The 19,685-nt window shown below is 34.7% G+C and overlaps 1 protein-coding gene across 6 annotated transcripts in view; it reads right to left on the reverse strand.

Moving 5' to 3' along the window:
• LOC128868261 (protein unzipped) overlaps positions 1-19,685 on the reverse strand; it is a 195,266-nt gene that overhangs the window by 85,244 nt on the left and 90,337 nt on the right. For all 6 annotated transcript variants that reach the window (XM_054110136.1, XM_054110134.1, XM_054110133.1 and 3 more), the window contains exon 4: positions 13,466-13,502. The gene's annotated coding sequence lies outside the window, so the exon portion shown is untranslated. The remainder of the gene's footprint in view (positions 1-13,465; positions 13,503-19,685) is intronic.

Here is a 19,685-nt window from a genome sequence, read left to right on the forward strand (position 1 = left end):
TGCGGTTTAATATTATAGTCGTACTTTACTGTAACAAAATTAAATGGGATATAAAACTGCATACCCAGAAAATTACTACAGATTTAAAATTTTAAAAATTTTGCTCATAATTTTTTTAAATTTTTAAATTTTCTAAAAAGATTGAAAATTTGATTTTTTTTATTATTTTTTTGTTATAATTTTTGTAATAAAAAGTCTTAAATTTTTATAAAAAAAAACTCCAATAAATTTAGCTGGATAAATTTGCGAATATTATAAAAGAAAGAGCAGATTTAATTATGTGAGCCCAAGTGAATATCAAATGTAAATTTTATTACAAACTATAATTATGCTATTGCTCGACATTTCCAAGAGCTTTGTAATCTGCCTACAAATATTTCATTCCACGTAAGGCAATCAAAACCGCTCTATTACTCATTTTAGTTGAGAAAACCAATTCAGTGACTTCTTTTTGTAAGGGAATTTATTTAAAAATATTTATAGAAACAACAATGACGCATAGAGAAGACGAGCCATACAACACGGGAGGCTCGCTAACAAAGTCTACTACGTCGCACAATGCCCCGCCCTCGCCAACGGTAAGCAGCATCATTAGTCCGTTGATGAATCGTCGTAAGCAGATCTCAGCATAAGCGTATGCAGATTGATGTTTGTTTTATGTAAATTATTAAGACTGTGCGTGTGTGGGAAATGTAAAAATGTAAATATACAGGCAGTCAAAAAAGTTTGGGTACTGCAATTTTTTTTTATTGTTCACAATGTTTTTCATGCTAAGTTTTTTCGTCACCTTTGTATGGAAATATAGTTTTCTCAGCATTTTTTCCTTCAAGCGTTCGAGGGTTGTACGGAAGAATTGTTTTGAAAAGATCAGATATGCGAGGCAGTGAATAAAAACAGGAAGAGAAAGAGTTTATTCACCAAAAATCGTATATCTATAAACGCTTTTTGAGTGTTTAGCCGAGCTCCTCCTATTATTTGTGGCGTGCGTCTTGATGTTGTTCCACAAATGGAAGGACCTACAGTTGTAAGCCGTATCCAAGTGGCAAGTTTTTTTATGAGGAGTTTTTCTAGTCCGAAATACACTCGGATATTTGCCACTGTCTGCCGAGGGGCGACCGATATTAGAAAAAACTGTTTCGTGTTTCATGTTCAGAGACTCGAACTTGTCTACCTCCGAATGATAGTCGCATACCAGCCCATTTGGTTACGGCGGCCGAAAAAAAAATCTGCTTATAAATATGTATATAAGTACAAAGCAAGGTTGCATTTAATAGCATGAAGGGTCGTACTATTTTACTTTTCAGCAAATAGGTGCAAGACTGTCAGAAAAAAATATTAAAAATCAACGGGAATATTCAGCAACTCGAAATTTGCACTTTGTTAGACTAGAATTAAATGAGATATTCAAATTTCTTACTCGAAAAAAAATTTAAAAATTCTGAGTTGGAAATTTTGATGAAAGTTTCATGGAATTTTTTATTTAATTTAATTTAATTTTATTTTATTTTATTTTATTTGTTTAAGTTAGAAACAGCTTTTTATTCTTGTTTTATTATACCAAATTTACTATGTCCTCATAAAGGATCTCTCCAGAAACGTACCCAAATGATGTTTTAATATAAAAAATGTAAAAATTTATATTCCTTCATCTTTAACTATTTTTTTTTTCAAAACATAGCACTTAAACAACTTAAAAATTTACATAAAAAAACCGGTACCTTCTAGAAATTATTTCCAACTGATATCTAGGTGTCAATTTTGAAAGACCCTTTATTATACATACTTTCATAAAAAGTTAACGAAAAAATTTATCCAAAAAAAATTCTGAATATTGTAAAAAAGAGTCTTAAAAATTTTCTTAAAAAACCGATACAGTCTGGGAATTATTCACTACTGATATCTAGGTATCACATTTGATACACTCTTTTTTATATATTTTTATAAAATGTTAACGAAAAAATTTACTCAAAAACAATTTTGAATATTGTAAAAAAGAATATAAAAAATTTACTTAAAAACCGATACTGTCTGGGAATTATTTACTACTGATATCTGGTATCACTTTTGAAATACTCTTTTTTAAAAATTTTAATACAAAGTTAACGAAAAAATTTAGCAAAACAAAAAACTTCTTAATACTGCAAAAAAAAAATCTCTGTACCAAAACTTTTTTCACACACTGTATAAAAGTATATATTATATGATATTTAGGTGTTTGTATTTATAAATATTTATGAGCAAATTCAAGAGCGCCAACACAAACTTGTTTTGTTTGTTTTTCCCTGCAATTCTGAACCGCAAAAGCACTGGAAAAAGTACAACAATACTCACTTTCCAAATAAGGTGTCTGTGGCAATGCGAACGCATTGGTTATCAGTGGAAGGTCAGGCTGCATATGTGCGTCTGAAGGTCCACAAGTGTTTCTGTTTCTGTTTCAATTTTTTTTTTATTTTGTTGTCTTGTTTTTTTTTTTTTTTTTTTTTTCTGAGTGTTGCGCGCAGAGATGTAAGTTTGAACGCTTCCAACTTTAATTAAGTATGACTAATGGTTGACTAATTGCAGTACAATACCAATTGGCCTTTGGAGGTATTTTGAAATTTGTGTACGTAGATATGTGTAAGTATGTACATTCACACATGCATGCATATGTATTGGTGCGTGTATATTTGCATGAATAAATATGCACTTTCAAATGTCGTTTTAAGTGTAGGCATGCATGTACGTATGTATGTATGTATGTATGTATGTATGTATGTATGTATGTATGTAAATATTTGCCGGTTGGTGTCTAAGAGGTCTCACGACCTCAAAATTGCGCCAAGCAGTTGTTCAAACGCAGTGCAGCTTACATACAATAAATGTTTACACACATACATAAATATAGTGTAAGTATATATGTATGCATGTATGCAAGTATGTCTGTCTGCATGCACACGCATGGTGGTGTTTCTAAACTTAAATTATTCCAACTTAATATGGAAAAAAAGAAAAACTGGATAGAATAAATTAAATTCATACTACAAGCAACGCAGTGGCGCCACCAACTAAAGCGATAACTCAAACCATTTTCGCGTCACTGCTTGCTTCAGGCAATTTTGAGATAAAAATTTAAATAATAAATGCCAAGCAATGTTGGATTTAATTGAGTTAGGTCAGTGGAGTTTTAATTGATAACAGCAATTAAAATATTTTGGCGAGTACGCAATGGGCACAAGTGGAAAACTGGAAAGCTGTCATTTTAAAATTATTATTATGCATATACACATGAGCAAGGAAATAGATATGCAATGCTTTGAGGTGCCCTATGCTCCGACTAGGTGCTATAATACATACAGAGACAGGTTTTTTTACAGTAATTCTTTAGTAATTCTTAAAATTATCATCTAAAACGAAAAAAAAATCGTCCCGCTTTTGCCTACTTTTCTGTTGTTTTTTGAAGTGAAACTTCTTAGGCGTCGATGGACGAGCGAAAACGAAGAGTAAAATTTCAAGGCCATGCCAACGTTTTGGTCATTTTCGTTCCGAGAGAGAGAAAAAATATATAACGTCGGGGAAAAGGAGAGAGAGAGAGAGCTATACCTTATATATATCTTAGATACACTATAGGCTATTTTTCCTCAGCCTTTCCTTGTGGTTGTTACTTTCTAGTGCGAAATAACAATAATTGCAACAAATGAGGGGAAAAATAGCGCTGATTGTATGCTGCTTTTCATTGAACCTTCCGTTGTTGTTAAAGGTGATAGGCAAGGAGGATCGCTGTGATCACCTCACTTTTTACAATCGATATTCACACTTGGTATTCATGAAAACATTCTTATAATACACCCCTGACGATCAATGGATGCAATTAAAGTGAGGGAAGAAGAGATATGAGATTTAAGACGCCTTTAGAAAATATTTGGTTGATCTTCATATAAATTCCCATACCTAATCTATAAGAAAAGAGAAAGACAAGAAAGAAAGAAGGAAATGGTAGGTGGAAGACATTGAGGTTAAAGACTTATTTCGTCTTAATTTTTGCGGTTTTAAGGGGGCAGATACCTGTAAACTTTATAAAAAAATTTTTTTATTAAAATTTTGATATAATTCTTTAAGAATATGTCAAAATATGTTTAGAACGTAAATTTAAGTACTTCTTATATAATAGATCCTCAACCGTGGTGGCGCTATTCTTTGCGTTCGAGCGCTGGGAGAGGTAGAGTTACGTTGTATTTAAACTTTTGACGCGTTTTTCTCGAAACTATATTTTTCGAATTGGCGTACACGATAAGTCGAAAAGTTATTAACCGATCTCCCTGAAATTTTGCACACATCTTTTTTATGGTATTAGTTTCTATGTGAATTTACAAGTTTTCGAAAATTAAAAAAAAAAGAACTTATTTTTTCGAAGCAAAAATAGTAGGAAAATTCGCCCCAAAACTCTTTTTTTTTAAGCATTTTATTCCGCGAATTTTTGACCATTTTTTTTTAATTCATATAGAATTTATGACATTAATAAACAAAAAAAAAAATATTTCTTGTATTCAGTTCACTGACGCCGATGCTACAATCCCCGCCGATTGAAAAGCTCGGCTGCTACCTTCCCGGAAGAATTGAGTGTACAGCCGCCATTTTAAATGATTAAAATAAAAACAAAAATTTGTATATTATTTTAATGTATGTATAAATAAACTGTATGCCAATTTTGAAAAAAATATTTTGACTTCTTCATTTTAAATAATTTTAATGAAAATCAGAGAAAATATGGCCGTTTACTGGTATTTGTCCCTTTAATGAAATTTTGCATATCTTTCATTTCAGCTAAATGAAATGATTTTATATACATGGCATTGGGTCATATATTGAAAGCAAGTGCTCTACTTATTGGTACATTTCCATTTATAATACAAAAAGTGAGAAAAGGGAAGAAGGCGAATCAGTTTTCGCTCAATTTTAAATCCGTGTAAAAAAATGTTGCTGGTATGTTGCGTTGTGTTTTCACGGCTTGAACTGAGTATGCCGTGAAATACATACGAAATGTCACGCCTATTTCACGCCAATGCAATTTGTATGGATTTTGGCAATCTTTTCATGTGAAACGCGTACTTAATACTATGATTTATGCATAATCGGCTATGTAATCTATTTTAACCACAGTTTGATGCTAAATCATTCTCATGTATTAGTACAAATACACAAAATGAGATTTTCGAAATTTTCAAAATTTCAACATAAATGGTTTTTAAGTGAAATCAAACAAAAAACTTGTCACTAAATAATTGATGATATAAAAAATTCCATGCAAATGCTTTAAAAAATTGCATTTAAATTTTGTAATTCATCTTCAAGACATGTGTGTATGTATGTATGTAGAATTCATCAATTTTTTTTTAATTTCAATACTTTTCTCATGAATTTGACATCCAATTAGAAAAAAATTTATTTAAATTATGACCCCTATGGAGATGATCTATCCAAACTAATTAAAGCTGATATGCATCTACAATGTGTAGTTTTTTAATAAACGATATATTTGAGTGTGTTTGAGTGTCTATAACTACATATAGGTATTGTATAAAAATGTGTATCTGGAAACAGCTCTACCAGGCATGGCATTTTTTGACGATTAACTGATATGTCGTGACAGTGACAATCAATTAAGCTTACAGATGCTTAGCTCTTTATGTAAGTGTGAGTATGCAAGAGTACGCCTGATATATGTACGTGTCTATGTATAGCTAATATATGGAGCTGCGAGCTGTAAATGATATTCATCTGTTCAAAGCAACACAATAATAAATGATGCACTTTAGTTGTCAATAAATAGTAAATGGCAAAATTATGCAAGGAAAAGTGCAAGTCACTAAACTAAAAAAAAAAACATATTTCAATCATTAAATGCATTCGTTGGATAGTCTAGAAAAATAGTCAACAAATTTGGTGATATATGACATTAAATTCAAGAATATTTTAGAAAACTCGGATACTTAATGCTTTAATATGTTCAAATATTATTTTCTTTTAGATTCCAACTAAAAATTGGGCATTGAAAATTGTCTTTTTTTCATTAAATTTCAAATTATAGTTGACATAAATTTTTTTTATGAATAATTTTTTGACCTTGAATTAATTGAAAATTGAAATTTATTAAAAATTGCATATTTTTGTCACATTTTCCTTTTTTTTGCTATAAAAAGTGCCACAAACTCTTAAAAATTGTAATGATTATTGATATTATCCTGCAAATTTTTTTTGCTCTCGTCGACCAAATATGGAGAAAGTCAATAAATAATAGATAAATAGGTAAAAAAACATCCCAATTTCGAGCCGTATGAAAAAATTTACCTTTCTTTAAACCTCGAATTTAATAAACAAATAATAATATAATAATTTAGTCCGCGTAAAAGTACAAATTTTTAAGCTTTCTACTGAAAGTATTCAACCCACAATGATATCTTCGTCTTAATTGGCGCGGTCACAGCTTACGCGATTTTGGCCGAGTTTAACAAAGCGCGCCAGTCGTTTCTTTCTCGTGCTAACCGGCGCCAATTTTACCCACCAAGTGAAGCCAAGTCCTTCTCCACCTGATCTTTCCAACGCAGAGGAGGCCTTCCTCTTCCTCTGCTACCACCAGCTGGTACCGCATCGAATACTTTCAAAGCCGGAGCGTTTGTATCCATTCGGACGACATGACCCAGCCAATGTAGCCGCTGGATCTTTATTCGCTGCGCTATGTCTATGTCATCGTATAGCTCTTCGTTCCATCGTCTGCGATATTCGCCGTTGCCAACGTACAAAAGGCCCAAAAATCTTACGCAGAATCTTTCTCTCAAACACTCCAAGCGTCGCTTCATCCGATGTTGTCATCGTCCAAGCTTCTGCGCCATACGTTAGGACGGGCATGATGAGAGCCTTGTAGAGTGTTAGTTTTGTTCGTCGAGAGAGGACTTTACTGCTCAGTTGCCTACTTAGTCCAAAGTAGCACTTGTTGGCAAGAGAGATTCTACGTTGGATTTCAAGGCTGACATTGTTATCGGTGTTAATGCTGGTTCCTAAGCACCATTAACCCAGAATGATACTCCACTATTTAATTTTACTCGATCTTCAACTTTTTCATATACAAAATATTTCACATAGAAAGGCTTAGACTATCTGCATACAAAATTATTTGAATTTAATCACAAACTTAGAGAGTTACTTTCATTTAAACAAAAAGCGCGATAGTTGCTTTAACCTGACGATTTGCAATGTAGCCCCTGCAGATAGACTACTTTTTTACACAAAATATGCCGCAGCTCTAGAGTATGGAAAAAGTTCAATTGGGCGTTAATAATTCCTCCTTTTTGCGCGAAATTTTTATTAGAAACGCAAAGAAAAGTTAATATTTATTTACAAATTCAGGCAATCAGCTTCCACTGCAGAGAGTTTTATGGAAAAAATAGAAAATATAATAAAGAAATAATAAAAGAGACATTTTCTATTGCTGAATATAAAAAAGAGGTAAATTTTTCCCAAATTTTCTATCTTGTCCGCTCAAATTTCAGTGTCCCCAATTATTATTTACTAATATCTCCCGTTTGGAGTCTGCTTGAAACTGTAGATCCCTCCATTTGTGGAATAACATCAAGACGCACGCCACAAATAGGTGGAAGAGCTCGGCCAAACACCCAAAAAAGGGTGTACGCGCCAATTATATATATATATATAATATATATATATATTATAACCTATACTTTTACATAAAAAGTGAAAAAATTATTATTTAAAGTTTTACATTTTGATGAAAATTTTGCTGAATTTTTTTAAATTGTTTTTTTCTTAAATTATCATTTTTTTGTTTTTGTGAAATTATTAAATTGTCTTTTATTGTACGATAAACTATATTTTTATAAAAAGTGTTGAAAATTTTGTTAAATCCTTTTTTTTTTTTTGTTAAACTGTTTTTTTTTTTTTGTATTGTATATTATAAAAAGTGAAAAATAATTTAAAGTTTTACATTTTGATGAAAATTTTGCTGAATTTTTTCAACTATTTTGTTTTCTTAAATAAAAATTTTTTTGTTTTTGATTTTGTTAAATTATTAAATTTTGTTTTTTTTCTTTTCATTAAAAAGTGAAAAAATAATAATTTACAGTTTTAAATTTTGATGAAAATTTTATTGACTTTTTTTTGAATGTTTTTTTTTTTGCTAAATTCTTTTTAATTGGATTAGTTGTTTATTTTTTTCATTTTACATTATAACCTATATTTTTTTCATAAAAAGTGCAAAAATTATAATATAATTTACAATAATTAAAGAAATAGTCCAATCCTTGCAAAATGTCGCTGTACTACTATTGTGGCCGTGTCTGTACCTAGTAAACCAATTATACTACCTCTGAAAAACACGAAAAACTAATTTTCGAAAATTTATTCTATGCATTTTCATTTCTCTCCCAGGTTACTGTGCATGCGCAGTGCAACAGATCGCGCCATTGGGAAATTAAAAAGAAAAACGAGCAAATTAAGTCCATTAACACTCGCACAGGACAGACGCAAATGAACATAATATTTCAACAAGCAAGTAAATGAACTCAGATATTCACGAGTCACTTGGCTGGTGGCAGAGGGGCGAACAACAATAAATGAAAAATTACGTCAGCCACCTTGAAAGTCAACATTTATGCGCGCAATCATTTCTACATACTATTATTTACTTATTCACTTATGATCAATGGTATAAACATAAATTCTTGTGGCATACAGCTGCGAGCCTTAAATCCAGCTCATGTCTTGGAATGGAAATGACAGCGCAGCGAATCACCGATTTATAAAGAAGTAATAAATGTGAAGTTAAATAAATGTGAAATGATGCCGTATTTACTATAAAAATAATATTGTAACATAGTAAAAACATTCGTATGTGTGTATATTTGTGTGCACACTGTGTGAAATCATTGCGCATGCGCGCCGCCACAGCTTTTTGAAGTGGCCTATTAAAGCACACAAACCGGTTGGCCACTCTTTCGCATCGCTGAAATCAAAGCACTGCGAACGAGGCGCATTACTTCGGCTGTGCGCGCAAAAGCGATTGCGGAGCGCGCTCTGCTTGATGCGGAGCATTCACAGCACGTGGTTTCGTCGCCAGCTTTATTCGCTACTTTGTAGCGTTTCATTTCGCTGCCTGCTTGCCTGCCTGCCTGTCTGCTTACAACAACTGCCACCATCGATGACGTAGTTCAAAGCATGGCTAGTGAACCATATTTATCGTTTTTTTCTGTTTCGAGCAGCCACCCATTAAGTTCAAGCAATTAAAAGTTTGCGGCTCATTTCTGGTTAGCGGTAGCGCAGCATGGCTGACTGCCAGTAAGTGGCCAAGTGGTGGAGCGCGCTAGCTTTGCGTTCGCTGTTGACTGCGTTTGCTGTGTTTGGAAGGTCAATGCTACCAAATGATCACACAAATCGACATAAATATGATAAAACCAATAATAGTAACAAATCAAATAAAAGCAGCAATAAAAATGTAAAATAACAACAAAAGCGCACAGCAAAACAATTAAAACAAGATAAATGGTGTTGAAGTTGCTGTCGCTATTGTTCAATAGAGCAGTCATGCCCAAAAGCGTGCGTTGGCTGGGAGGTGTTGCGAATTTCTAATGAATATTTCTTCGATGTGCAATGTTTGTATGGTTGTTGTTACTTTTGTGATTTCTCACTAGTTTGCGTCTCATCAGCACTTTGCGCACGGAAGCCGCTACCGCCTTCAAATAAATATTCCACAAATTCGTTTTGTTTAGTTTATTTTTTTTTTTAATTTCTTTGTCCTCAAAACAATTAAATAACACAAAATTCAATTTTTGGCGGCATTTGTACAAAAATGTCTTTGATACTTTATTTTTTTTTTTTTTTTTGAGTTAATAGTATTCAGTTATTTCATTAAGACTTTGCGTATCTCATTAATGTGACGACTTTCAGACAAAAAACTTTCAAGCTGTCAAGTGTTTAGTTAAGAGTTTTTTGTTGTTGAACGTAAATTGGCATAAAAACTATGTTTATTATTTTACTGATTTAATCACTATTGTTAATTTTAAGGCAATATAATAGAATATAAAGTACTAGTGCGCTAAATTTTCATACCACATGAAGTCTTTTTTTACACGATTTTGAAATCACAGGATTTACCAATACATTTTTTATACGAAATTTTCATTCTAGCACGAATGTCAACAACAAACATGTAGTTCTAAGCAAAATGTAACCCCTAAAAGAATGTCTTATGATGCCGAAAATACCAAGAGAAGCTGCTAATACCCCCAATGTAGTGTCCTAGGCCTGGTAGGTAGGTAGGTGAAATGGTTGAAGTGCCTGTCTGGCACTGCCCAAGTACCACTAAAGCACCGTGTTGATACCATTATGATACCTCCAACAGGCAGATATCTACAGCCAGCCAGAGCTGTTGATATAATGGAGAAGATTGATAGGATTTAGGTTGGCCCACTGCCCCAGGTTATCGAAGAAGGCCTGGTACTATTTGTCCCCTTCATTAACGATATTTCCTCCTGTTTTTCCAAGTATAATTTTTTTCTACACGCGTATGATGTGAAAATCTATTATGAAATTGAATGTCCAGAAGATTCATCCATTCTCCAGCGTGAGTGAAATAACTATTGTGTGAACGCGAACGTCTCCATATGCCCGTGTGTATTGATATCCGTGTAGCACTTGCTGACCTGCCTTGAAGTTCGCCTTCCAAAGTCAACCAACAAGTAACAATCGGAACCTTAATATAGTTATTTCGATTTGGCGGTACCCACGACTGGAGTCATCGTGTATCGAGTTAGATATTTCTCAATTAATTTCAATCGAACAAAAGGTATTCAGGCAGTGAGAATACTTACAAGCATCGTCATGCATTACTACAGACTGAGAAGAGAACTGAACAGGCTAGGGACATAGTTGAGTCGTTCAACAGTTCATTCTTAGGGGCATCAGTACACCTGCTTGTTAAAACCATTGCCATCTCGTGAAGAAGAAAATATTTCGATACGGTATGGCCGAAAGAAATGTATATACGAGTACGTACGATCAACTCAGGCTAATACGATCTAGATTTCTTAAGGGAATTGGATTTAAATGAAGTATTGGGAGGAGTAGAGAGCATAATAGATCTTATACTCCGCAATACGTGCATGGCTCTCATAACTATCTATTTATGTATACTCCACAGTAGCCATTCGATAGAGTATAATTTTATTTCAAGCACAGAAAATTTTAATCGCAACTCGGAGTTTTCCAGTGTACACAATTTTCTTCTGAAAAACTTTGAAGAATTTGTATGCTACTTCATACAACAAGGAAGTGTATGTTTGGAATTGCTTAGCTCAGTATCGAACGGCCTGAACGAAGAATGTACGCATCATAACAGAAGGCAACAGCAGCCAAGAAATAGCCGAGTTAGTAGTCTTCATGGGAAGTTGAAGAAGGCGAAGGCAGTTCTGCCGACCAACAAGGCCAGACCGACACTTTTTGGGCTGTTTGCGGTGTCATTTAAATCGATTATCTTCCAAATGGTGAAACGATCACCGACGCATATTACTCGTAAGCAGAGCTGTTTGACCTCGATTCGAATCGAAAACAATCGCCTTTGGCGGGAGAAAAGTTCTTTCCTACCATGAGGAAGGAACGGCGCACCAGTCAGCAATTGCAATAGCAACATTCCATGAACTGGGTTACGAATTAATACATTATTCAACTTATTGGACCTATTTAGCCCTCTGTTGCATGTTACCAAATATGAACAATTGGAGCAAATGTTCACTTTTGGCGACGTGCGAAATCATATGATTTTGAGGGCATCAAAAATTGGGAAACGTTAGATGATTTATCGAGATAAAGTGTATATAAAAAATATATTGGAAAATAATTTTTCTTACGAAGTCTATCGATATACGAGGTGTGTTCAAAAAGTATTGCGAATTTTGAATTTTCGCAGGTTTCGTATATTCGATTTTCGAATTTCGATTTTTTTGTGGCGATATGTTGGTACTCATCGTCCCCTTAGTATTAAAATAGCCTATACATTTTTTGATGTTTTGAGAAAATGAATTTCAAACTTTTTGTCGAAAGTAGCTCTCACTCAAATCTCGTTATGTCTGTAAATATTTATTATTTTTGACTGACGTTTTGACCCACTTTGTGGAACTAGAATTTGATCAAATTTTGACCACATATAAAATCGACGATGGAGATTCCAAAAATTCAATCAAAAAATAATAGCCTATGAGCACATAGGCTATTGTTATACTAAGGGGACGTCATGTCTCCCACTCATGCCGACGGCTTCGGCCATTTTGAATATTCAGTTAATTCTTGACAGCTGCTTTGCTTGCACGTGTTTCGGCTCATTTTCGATTTTTACCTATTCAAAAAGACGGATCAAAGAACCAGTATCAAATTTTGTGTGAAAAACGAAATAAAGTGCGTGGATGCATTCCGAATGTTGACCGTGTCATACGGTGAAGCTACTTTGGACCAAAGCAACGTTTATCGGCGGTACAAAATGTTCTCCGAAGGACGAGAAGATGTGAACGACGAAAAGCGTGACGAAAAAATGATGAAGTGACGAAAATGGTATTGGCCAATCGTCAAATCACCATTAGAGAAGTTGCTGAGGACTAGACATATCGATTGGCTCGTGCCGGGTCGCCGTAAAATTCGTAACAAAACTGCTCAATTTCAACCAAAAGCAGCATCGCATGAACATTGCTAATGAGATGTTGGACTCTGTCCACGACGACCCAAATTTGCTCCAGAGGGTCATAACTGATGACGAATCGTGGATTTATGGTTATGACGTGGAAACCAAATCTCAATGATCTCAATGGAAGCTGCCGCATGAACCAAGACCGAAAAAAGCGCGCAAAAGTTTGGTCGAATGTAAAAGTTTTGCTTACAGTTTTCTTCGATTGCAGGGTCGTTGTGCATCATGAGTTCTTGCCAAAGGGTAAAACAGCCAATAAGGAATATTACCTGCAAGTTATGCGCAATTTGTGCGAAGCAATCTGCCAAAAACGCCCGGATTTGTGGAAGAAAAAAATTGGCTCTTGCATCACGATAACGCCCCTGCTCACACATCGTTGCTTGTGCGCGACTTTTTGGCCAAAAACAAAGCACTAATGATGCCACAGCCAGATCTGACCCCCTGTGACTTTTTCTTGTTCACGAAACTGAAGAGACCCATGAAAGGATGACGTTTCGCTACGATGGATGAGATAAAGACGGCATCAAAGGAGGAGCTGAACAAGATAAAAAAAATGATTTCTTGAAGAGCTTCGAAGATTGCAAAAAACGTTGCCACAAGTGCATAATATCTCATGGGGATTACTTTGACGGGGACAAAATAGATATTAATGAAATTTTGAAAAACACACAGCTCGCTATACTTTTTGAACACACCTCGTAAGTGGTAAATAAAAGTATATTGAAAAATAATTTCACTGGTACTTACAGTTTTTCCTTAAAGTTCGTTTTTGTATGTAGATTATCTGAAATGGTAGCAGAAAAAAAATATTGATTGCGTATTGCTATTAAATGAAAATATAATTTACGAAGAATTGATTAAAAAATATAGAATCATAAAAAAATTTAGTGAAACTGCAGCCATTCAATTAAAACTTCTGCGCATAGCCAGTAAGAGTAGAGGAAACTTCATTACATTTACACTTAGCTTAGTTGCGCGATTCTTTAGCTTATCCCACTTCCATTTTTTTTTTTTTTGTTAAAAGAAAGGTCAATGCAAACATATCAATGAAAATAAATACTGCGCTTTCTTCATCTTAATCTTGAACTTTGGCCGAACTATTAACATGAAATTGCAATCGATACGACTAAGCCGCGATTAGAAGGAAAAACGAAGAAGTAGAAACTCCGCGCACACTTGCAGTAACTGATATGAAAAGAAAGTGACTAATGCAGCAGAAACTAAAACTATTACCCTGCAAGAAAATAAAACCCATTGAGCAGTTGTAAGAGTCGGTTTTTTTTTCAAATTATGTTCCTATGCGATGCCTGCTTGAACGATTGCCTTCTGTTAACATGGACGCGCGGAAATGAGGCACGCTCTGTTAGGCGAATAGTGAAAAATATCGATGAAGACATAGAAATCGGCGACTCGAACCGACCCGTGAAAACTCATGCATTGCCCATGAACTGAAGACTAGTTGGAAATCATTTGCATGAGGCTGGTGTCGAGAAGAAGGTCGCTGTATGAGTGAAGATTTTTTATTATTGGTTGTCAAATATAGTATTTTTTATTGCACTTTTGTAACGTAGTACTACGTCACAAGGTATGTTCGAAAGTCACACTTATGGCTTCCATAAGAAATCAAAGGTTTTTGTCGAATTGACTGCTGCTGATTTGTTTCTTAAAATTAAATTTTGTAAGCTGATAATGCTCAGACTCCAATATATTTACTTCCCATGTTTTCATTTTGTTTAACCTCCTCTGAAAGAAGCTTTCCTACGCAAAAACTCGTAAATATTTGTCCCTTGAGAGCAATGCAGCTAATGAGAAGGTACTGAAATGATTCCACCTCAACATCCATACAGCTGACGCAAAAAGAACTCGAAGTAATTCCAAGTCTCACGGCGTGCATACCTCGCGGATAGTGACCTGTGAGAACACCCACGAAATTTGAAAACTGAGATTTTGTCATCCTCAGTAATCCCTCGAACGCCTCCGATTCACATTTGGCCAGATTAGTACAATAAATAAATAAATAAATAATCAGCAAACAACAACAAATATGACATACATTGAACGTTCAGTATCAATCTTCTTTAACTCAAAATCGATCACTTTTCTGTAGGTATATCGATATTCTGGCTATCCGCTAATAACGAGCGCATATAAGCTGGCTTCATGCCTCTAATTTTTTTGTTCCAGACCAAAAGAGTTCACAGATATGTATTGCTTGTCCCGAACTTGTAGATGGCATTGTGAGCAGTGGAGCACAGAAAAGTTGAATATAAACTTTCTTCTCCAATCGCTGCAAGTCTTCATTAGTAGCTCAACCGCAAAAGGTAATCTAAAGCTAAGATAATCTAATATGTGGCAGCCAGCTAGCACTCGGCATAGAACGATCTTGTATGAAGTTAAAAGGGGACGGCTTGATGGAACCAGCATTTATATAGACGCTAGTTGGTTATGTCAATTTGGGGCTTCGTTTCCGAAACTGCTCAACAGTTTTCATGTGATTAAGAATGAAGCGAGTTTCTGTCAATGGGATACCGTGATTTTTCCATCCACATCAACGGCTTGTAGGCGCAAGACGAAGTCAAAGTTAAACTCTACTCGAGAAACGTGCAAACCACAGAATCATACCACCTGACAGATAGCTGCAGTGTATTTGAAGCTGAGATATTTGTTTTAGAGAGCGCACCGCGTCTTCCTGGAAATTTCAGATTAATAAAAAATGAAGCGCGGTTCTGTCAATAGGAATCGGTGGTTCTACCGCCTACATCGATGGCTTGTAGACGGAAGGTGGAGCTGGAGCTCATCTCTAATCGAAATATTTGCAGACCAGAGAGTCATTTCGCCTGACAGATAACTGCAAAGTCTCTGAAGCTAAGGTATTTGTTATATATAGGGCACCTCCTCTTCTGCAATAGGTCAGCTCTTTGAAGGCAATAGGAATCAAATTAGTGAAATCAAGAATTGCAAAGGACTGGCACTCATTGCTGATGTAACTAGACTACATCAATGTCACTTTCTCCTACGTTCCCGGAAGCAGCAATTTTGAAGGGAATGAAACAAGGAAAAAGATGACGTCCCAGTTCTCTAAAATCGCAATCAGCGAAGTTTGCCATGCCTCACAAGCTCAGTTTTGCGATCTACTGCAGAAATTTTAGAAATTGTAAATACCATAGCCATAAAAATGTCCTAAGAACCAAGCGAGATGATGATGAGAACTCAAAATCACTATGACCAAGATTAAATAAGAAAATAGCAAGTAATATTCGGAGATTGAAAAAGTACAGCAAAGCTTCTTAGATTGGAGAGCAATGCATCAAACAAATTTCTTCTGAAAAAATCAGCAAGATGAAGAAGTTTCTATGTCGATAGCCGGAAATTCAGTAAAAGAGACTAAAACATTGATGTTCTGGTTGAAGAGCTAATTATCGAGCCTCCTCAATCTCATCTGGGTTAGAAAATACAGTTCGTGAAAAAATTATAGCGATATTTTCACAAGTCTTGATTATTTATTTATTTTTTTGATTTTATTTACTTTTTTATAAAAATACAATTCGTTCTATAAAATGTTCATGCATTTTCTGGAATTTTTGTGAAACGTTTTAAATTTGAATTCATATGGTTTTTTTTTTAAAGCAAGGTTTTTACAAAGAATAACTAACATTCAAAAAACCAAAAAACAAGCAGCAAAATATTCCGAACTCATCAAAATTTTGAGGTGCGGTTGTTGTTGTTGTAGCAGCATAAACGTTCTCTATACATATGTATACAGGGAATACTGCCGAAGTGACAGTCCTTGGCCGGATATAAATCCGGGTCGTTCCGGTTACGTAGAACCGACTGTCGTGCGGTTTTTTTGCGGGCTGTAGCTTGAACGAGTCTGGATATATTACATACGTCCAGGTTAAACATTTGTGCCTCTTATCGGCACTCACAAGTAGCAGTATGAGCCTCCCTCATGCATTCTCTTAGTTAGCTTGGAGGTAACTTAACTTTACCGCCAGATATCATCACTATGGAGTTGCGAAAAAAAGTTACGCTCTGTGCCAATTTTACTTCGTTTGAATAATAGAAATACCTATGAATACTGGCAAGAGTTAAGAAAAAGTGGCTGCAGTACACAGAATATGTACATATGTACATATATATTTATGTAGGTACTCGTATGTGCGCGTGATTACCTTAAACTTCACTCCATTATTGCCTGCTATTTGCGGTTTTGCCACTTCATTTGAAAATTATGCGCAACTTGGACTTTAAACTCCCGGTAGAAAAGAAACATAATTTTATTTTTGCCTGATTTATTTATGACTTGTGGCGTTTTGTCGACATACGAGTTTGTACATTCGTACCTACTTCTATGCATAGGTAACCACATAGTACCATCTTAGGTTGTGCTAATAGCTGTCGACACTTATTCTCCGAGTTGCTTGTCACTGCGCCGCCCTCTTGCCATCTACCCCATCAGCTATTGTGCTAAGGTATTGTGTTTAATGGCAGCTTTCTTTGACTGAACTTCAGTTATTCTTGGCGTAGTATTTGTTTACGGCAACTTCGCTGAGTCGTTGACTTTCAGCTGCATCGAGATTTGCTTTTTTATTATTCTTATTTTATTTTATTTTTTTCATGTCCCATTTCACTGTGGTTTGATATTGACTTTATGAAGCGCGGATTTTTTATTTTTAAGAAAAATCTGCCTTTCCTGTGTTGGCGCTTCCCTGCTCGCTGTCTGCTCCTGAAATTTCTTGCCGTATAATTTTTCTTTTTATGCCAAATGTCTTTCAGAAGGGACGCTTGCAATTTGTTGAGTCATAGCGGTCATGTTATTGAGGGGGCAGTTAAGTTTAAAGAAAAGTTTATGCATTTATTAAATTATTTTTTTAATGATTTGCATATAAAATTTCGGCAAATAGTACCACATAATTTTGTAAAAACGTCTCGGTGTATGTGTAGAGTGTTTTTGAAACTTAGCAACCATTTTTTTTATTTTTTTTTCAGACCTAAGTGTTTTTTTAAGTCGGTGAACACGATTTCTCAGAAACGGCTACATGAGTTGTATATATTTTTTCTTTTTTTGTAATTAACAGATAGTCCAGGAGCCAGGGCTCATTTTGACCTCATCATTTCATGCCGACTGATTTTAATACTGAAGGCAGACGCCATCTAATGGATGACGAAATCAACCGTCAGCTGGTCCAGAAGCGGTGGGTACGTGCGTGTGATGTGTCGAAAAAAATTTTTTTGCAACTCATTTATGCTGAAATTTTTTGTGTGTATTGTTGACATTTAGTAGAATAAAAAAATAGTCAGCTGCGCCGTAGAGGGGGGCAAATACGTGAACTGAACAGGCGAACTTGTAAAATAAATTAAAAAGTAGAGCTACTTTATGCCGATTGAAATTTTTTTACATAATTTTGGACACATATGAAAATATGACAATGATGGTCAGCTGCGTTGATACTGGTGGGAAGATCGTCAGTCGAAGCAAGAATGTATAATTGCGTTCATATATTTCGGCGGCGCGCGGAATTTTCAATACTTCGGCTGACGGTCTTTCCCCCCTCTACCGCGCAGCTGACTATTATTTTTTATTCTCCTAAATGTCAACAATAAATGAAAAAATTTCAGCCTGTATAAAATGAGTTGGTAGAAATTTTTTTTCGACACGTTTCGTACCCACCCACAATCACACCCACCGCGGGTGCCCCAGCTGACGTTCAATTTCGTTATTCATGAAAGCTAAACCACAAGTACAGTCAAGAATTTAACGGTATAAAAACGCAGTCCAAAATCGACCCCTGACTCCCGGACTAAGAGGAGTTTTTCTTGCGGATAAATAGTCAAACTGGCGCAAAATTAATCACCCTAACGGAAGATTTATAGTTTGGCACTTGTGAACTATAGAGCAGTATGTGAACAGGCAAGCAATTGGGCGAATAAAACTTAAAACAAGATTTTCATCCCCCAAAATTTTTTTTATTTAGTTAAAAACCTACTCAAAAATAAAATTGGATGATTAATTTTGCGCCACTTGTATAAAAAATTTATCGATAAATATATTTGCAAGCTTTTGAAAATTTATTTGGAAATTTCAATTTATATGCGAGGCCCCACACCTCCTTTTCAAATACCTACCAATTTACACCATAAGAACGTTATAAATAATTTATCCATTTCTGCCAAGTTTCAGTTTCGCAGCTTAATTGGTTTTAGGGGTTAGGGGAAATTTCAAAAAATTTGATTTTTTTGCATTTTCTTAAAGTATAATATCTTAAAAGTACTATGTGAAAATTTTAAGTAAGTTCGACAAATACTTTTCGAGTTATTCAACACTTAACAAAGGACGCTCGGGCGCTCCGGAGCAGATAGCAAAACTTTAAATAAGAACTTTTCAAAACTATGTTTTTTGAACTGGTGATGACTGTAATTTAAACACCGCTTGGTCGATCTCATCAAAATGTATACTGCTTTTGAATAACATAAAACACTCGTGCCTGATGAAAGGATTTCTTTTCAAAAATTTCGATATTTTTTTAACAATTAATTGTCGGTTTTTGTTCGAAAATCTGAAAAATCTTTCCTGAGGCCGCAATACAGTTTTTTTTTTTTAACAAAAAAGCTTCGATCAGGCACAAGATTATCTATTAATAAAACTAATTTCTCTTGTCCGATTGATTTTAGATGAATCTCCAAGGACTTATGATAGTCACCGCATGGGATTTCTGGAGAAACGGGCTCCACACAAACAGCGATAAGTTTTACAATTGTTATTATTTTTTTTTTAATTTTGCTAAAGTTAAGTGGCAACTTGATGTATTGTTTTTATTTTTGTAAAATAAAGCAATTGACCAGCAAAAAAAAATGATTGAAAATCATCATTTTTTCGTGCCTCTGAATACCCCTAACCCCTTCAGAGATATATTGGTTTTCACATGCTATATAGGGTTAACTGTATTAAAGAAGTTATTTCCTTCAA

The sequence above is a fragment of the Anastrepha ludens genome, chromosome 6 (assembly GCF_028408465.1).
Source record: "Anastrepha ludens isolate Willacy chromosome 6, idAnaLude1.1, whole genome shotgun sequence".
Classification (NCBI taxonomy): domain Eukaryota; kingdom Metazoa; phylum Arthropoda; class Insecta; order Diptera; family Tephritidae; genus Anastrepha; species Anastrepha ludens.